The sequence below is a fragment of the Thalassophryne amazonica genome, chromosome 9, assembly GCF_902500255.1.
Source record: "Thalassophryne amazonica chromosome 9, fThaAma1.1, whole genome shotgun sequence".
Lineage (NCBI taxonomy): Eukaryota > Metazoa > Chordata > Actinopteri > Batrachoidiformes > Batrachoididae > Thalassophryne > Thalassophryne amazonica.
In genome coordinates, this window is record NC_047111.1 from 49,187,203 (window position 1) to 49,192,570 (window position 5,368).

General features: G+C 43.7%; 1 long non-coding RNA gene across 1 annotated transcript; it reads left to right on the forward strand.

The window, feature by feature from the left end:
• Positions 1-368: 368 nt before the first annotated feature.
• LOC117516525 lies at positions 369-2,699 on the forward strand. Its single transcript, XR_004562448.1, has 2 exons — positions 369-458; positions 2,600-2,699. It is a non-coding gene; the product is annotated as an uncharacterized LOC117516525 (long non-coding RNA).
• The last annotated feature ends 2,669 nt before the right edge of the window (positions 2,700-5,368 follow it).

A 5,368-nucleotide genomic window follows, 5' to 3' on the forward strand; every position in this document is an offset into this window, starting at 1 on the left:
TATCACCCCCCCCCCCTTTTTTTTTGGGGGGGTGGGGGGGTGGGGAACATTTAATCACGCTTTGCAGTAATCAGTCATAAAGAACGCCCTTCTTTCCGCTCCTGTCCATCCCGCTGACGCTGAAAATGTCCTCTGATTTGTAGTTGAAGTCAAAATACGCATCTGACCACGAAGATATACGGCTATCATCACACACACACACACACACACCACACACACACACACACACACACACACACACACACACACACACACACACACACCACACACACACACACACCCCGCCCACCTCCCCATCCGATCTCCCCCCCTCCCCCCCTTGCAGATGCACGCAGCTCCGCGCTCCTCGGCGTTCTGCGCGCAGCTGAAGTAGCACGCTGTAAGCGGCGCAATATTTGGCTCCAAAACAGGGACACGGCGCTGCTGTCTCCATGCGAAACGTGGGCATTTAAGAGACGGTGAGCCACTCCGGCGGGATTTGATCGCAGAGATGATGCTTTTTTTCCATCCATTTTTGGACGTATCTTCCAGTAGTTAGGTCGTTTTGTGCGTTTTCTCTCTCCTCTCTCTCTCTCTCTCTCTCTCTCTCTGTCGCTCCAGCGTGAGTATTTACAGCGCGTTTAAATCGTCCTACAGCCGCGTCGATGTCACTAAATAGCAGGCAGGAATCTGAAGAGGGTGGGGGGGAAAAGAGGTTGAAAATACAAGCGCTTTTTTTCTTCTTCTTCTTTTCCAGAGAGGATTAGGGTGACAGCAAAGGAAGTTAAATTGTGCTGCATATAAAATGGGCGGGCTGCTCGTTCTATCAGACTGACCATTTTTTAAACGGAACGCTGCGCGCTTCAGAGAAACGCATCCTGCACCGTTACAAAAAAAAAAAAAAAAAGCGATTGGATTGCCATTTTATAACGCGCAGGTCACATGAGTTAGTTTAGATTTTTCGATTGCTGGCGGACTGAGAGAGTTCCACTCGCCACATCACCGCAAGTGGAGAGAGAGAAGGAGAGATCGAGAGGAGGAAAGAGAGCGAGGAGGGAGAGGGAGAGAGACCTGCGCATATCGTCAGCAGCCGCTTCTTTTGCCTCCAGCGAAAATTCGTCAGATCTGAGATCACACAGGATTTTTTTCCTCATTCAGCCCGCCTAGAGGAAAAAAATATATATATTGTTAGGAGGAGAAAAAAAAAGTTTGAGGATAAGGCGGTGGAGATCGAATATTCGTTGGCGCAGCTGCTGTAAGTAATTTTCTCCATCATTTCCTCGCCTTAAAAAAAGGAGGGGGGGTAACAACGCGGTTTCGACAGGGTTGCTTTCTGTTGCTGGACACCGCTAGAATCGTAGATGAGTTTTATATGAGAGGCGGGGAGGTTTGCCATCGAAATTAGGAGCGATTTTCGGTATTTTCCAGCGGATAGGAACAGCCGTACGGTTTCAGGACCGCGGACAGCGCTCTCTTGTTAAAGCGGCGTTCACCGCGCACGGATCGGACGCCTGTTCTAAGAGCTTGTCAGGTGCATGAATATCGTTTTTATTTTAATGTAAACCACTCTAATATAATCCGGGAGGGTTTGGGGTGACATTTCCACTGACTAACTTAAAAAGTGTGCTCGTGCTGGATTTTCTTCTCCATTCGTTAATCTGCAGCATCCCAGCTTGATCAAATCCGTGTCAAGCGGAGGATTTCATTTTATTCCAAACACAGCGTTCGTCCTCTGCACACAGTGCACCTTGGGAACACACCAGCAAGTAGCAGAGGGATCTGTTCTTTGTAAGATGCATGCTTTTATCCTTAAAAAATAGTAATACTCATAAAATTATGCTTTTCACAAAGTAATTCTTCCACAAGGGGAAATTAATAAAATGCACCATGAGGATTTTGGTTTGCATTGTCATACTTTATGGCCCGGTTGACATCATAGCTGGATGGAGTGATTGCTCTTCTTCTATTCGGGGGATTTGGTGTGATCTTGCGGGTGCAGCCACATCTCACATTGCAGGGATTTGGAGAGGAGGTTGTGCACAGGTGCTCCAAGCCAGCACAGGTTGTTACGCGATGATGCTTCTTTGCTTCATCATTTCTTGCACATTTGGCCTTGTGTGTCATTTCAATCTGCCTATTTCGCAGTTATGTTTGCTCTTCTTCTATTCGGGGGATTTGGTGTGATCTTGCGGGTGCAGCCACATGTCACATTGCAGGGATTTGGAGAGGAGGTGGTGCACAGGTGCTCCAAGCCAGTACAGGTTGTTACGCGATGATGCTTCTTTGCTTCATCATTTCTTGCACATTTGGCCTTGTGTGTCATTTCAATCTGCCTATTTCGCAGTTATGTTTCCGATAATGTGACACCACTCACAATGATGATGTAAAATCTTTAAAGGGGTGTGTGTGTGTGTCAGCTGACATATGTGCAGGGAAGGGCCATTTGCTTTAATGCATGATTTCCCACTGAATGTGATGGATGTGTGAAAGAGCTGAACCTTTGCTCTGGCTCACGCCACTTTCACCCCACACATGTTGACACTGGAGGTGGAGATGTACAATGCAGAGACACTAACTATGATTTGATAATAATCTCCATTCTCTTTTTTGTGACCTCCAGCGGTGAAAGGTCCTCATATTGCAGCTATGTGTGGACGGAGCAGGACGGCCTTTCTGTGTCTGTGGGCTTACTTGCTTGTCACCAGCTGTGTATATGGTGCGAAAAGGTGAGAATAAACTATATAAGTGCATTTGTGCACTCCAAAACAAGAATGTACTACTCATTTTAAAATTTAATGTAGCAATTTGCATGGATCTTTTTAAAACTAATTCCAACTCAGCCACTACTGAGTAAATGTCAAGACAATTATCGTCAGACTCAAATTTAGCACAGCATTTATTTAAGTGGTCAAAGCACTTGATTTGCTTTGTCCTCTACAAGGTTATTTAAGTTCAACCAAATTAATTAAAGAGTTTTGATGTTATTTGATAGCCAAAGTACTTGCTTATATGTTATTCTAACTTCTTTATTTTACATCCTTTCTTTTCAGAAATGTCCATGCAATTTGTTACCATAGTTTTGTGATTTTTATTTTATTTTTGTTAATTTTACTTCTATTACATCAGAAACAAGTACATATTGCAATTCCAGGTTTCTGTTTATTTAAAACCCATTTCCAACCTATGTCCAACTGTTTTTTCAAAAATAATTCAAGTTATAAAATGGAACCCAATGAAGCACCTTTTTTAGAGAGCGAATGGATAGCGTGGATGGATATGTTCACAAAACATGAACACACATTTTGTTTTACACGTGTGTGTGGTAGTGTGAGCATAAAAATTGCAGTTGCAGTCAAGGTGAAATGGTATAAGACAACAAATACATGTTTCACACATTTTTTGGAAAAAAAAATGCTGATTAAACCCCCCCCCCAAAAAAAACCCCTCAAAAATACATTTGAATCTTTTATGCATTTTTGCTGAAAAAGGACTATTTAATTTCTCATTGCTTGCCACCTACTTGATCAGCAGGTTAGCAAATGTAAATCAGCAAGGCAGCAGAGCAGCCGAAGGGCCCACCCAGATGTACACCACCTGAGCCACCCGGATATTCTCCCATTTCTTTCCATCTTTTGGAACACTTTGTTTGGTTGCACAGAGCCTGTCCACGGAGATTCTAAGTGGGCTGTCCCACCATAACACCTCAGCACTTGCAATTGCTCAGACGAAAAAAAAAAAAAAAAAAGTGCAGCACGCAGAGGAAATAAGGAGCCAAAGTCGCCACCATCCAATGTACTAGAGTGCCACTTGGGCAGCACAGTGGCTTAGTGCTTAACACTGTTACCTCACAACGAGAAGGTCATGGGTTTGATTCCCACATGTGACCTTTCTGTGTGGAGTTTGCATGTTCTTCCTGTGTTTTGTGGGTTTCCTCTGGGTTTTCCAATTTCTTTCCACATTTACAAACATGCAAGTTAGGTGAATTGGAAACTTTATAATGCCCAGGTCTCCCTTGTAAAAGAGGTCTCAATCTCAATGGGACTAACCTGGTTAAATGAAAAATTGTTTTTGGGTGACTAACCTTGTGGAACAGCACTAAATTAGCATGATATCATTATATCAACTCTCTGTTCTGAGATAATACAGTATTTGCTGCTGCCACACTAACATGTGTTGTGCACTTTGGGGTGTGACCTAAAGAGAAAAGAAGTGGAGCAAAAGAGATGATCACGTGGTTGAGTTGAAGGTCGAAGCAGATATTTGCATACGGCGAAACACCGCAGTCTTTGACACAGAGCCTAAAATATTCAAGCACGTGCACATAAACCACAGCTGCACAGTGCTAAAAGTACAAAGCTGAAGCAGTTTTATACGACACAACACTACTTGAGCTCTCTTCCCCACTATGGTTCTTAAGAGTCTCTGAAGAAAACTAAAGGGATGAAGCTTTTCGGTGCGGCTGAATAATTCAGGAGAACCGTCACATTGCTAGTCGCAGGGGACGGTCAGGCTTTGCTTCTCTCTCGGTGACAGCAGCCGTACTGTACACCACAAAATGTGCATATTGCACGTCCACAAGATGTGTGATGAAAGTCGTTATAATGATGCACCGCACACTCATTTAATTTTACTAATTAGCCATGAGCGGGGCTTCATTTCGTGATGCGCTGATGAGCAAATGGAGGGTTTGAGTTACTGCGTTTCATGTACTGTAAGTTAAAAGAAGTGTAAAAAAAATACTGATGGCTTCACTGAGGAACTGTCACTACAAGCTGCAAGGCAATTATCATCCAGAGATTTAATGTACACCCCCCCCCCCCCCCCCCGATGTCAAGCACAGAATGTGCTCCGTCACACGCACCTTGGGGAATTTCAAACGAGATATGGTAATCAGAAAGACCTCGTGCTCCTCTACAGCATGTTTCCAACAAAATAAATTGCCTTATAATTAGATATTCAAGTATGACAAAAAAAATAGAGAGAGAGAGAGAGTGTGAGCGGCACTGTTGCTGTATGTTGACCTGTAGATGGAGATGGTGCACAATGTTTTATGAGAAAGTGGCCCCGAGCTGATAAACACGGGATTCTCTCACAGCAGCTTCTCTCTTTCTTCATTTTCTTTCCATAACATTCAGCTGAGAGCCCATCGCATCACTTCCACCCCCTCTGTCTCACCTCACACATTCCCCACTTCACCCTGAAACTATGCATCAGAACAGATCTGTGTGTTTACAATAACATCGACTACAATTGAGCATTTAGTCGTTTCCATGCTTTTGTTGCGCCTGCTGATTTGCTTTGGTCTTGTGAGCAAACAGCCACATAAATTAGAAGGTGTGTTGTGCGATGTTTATCCTTTCATTCATTCACATTCACCGGCTTTAACACA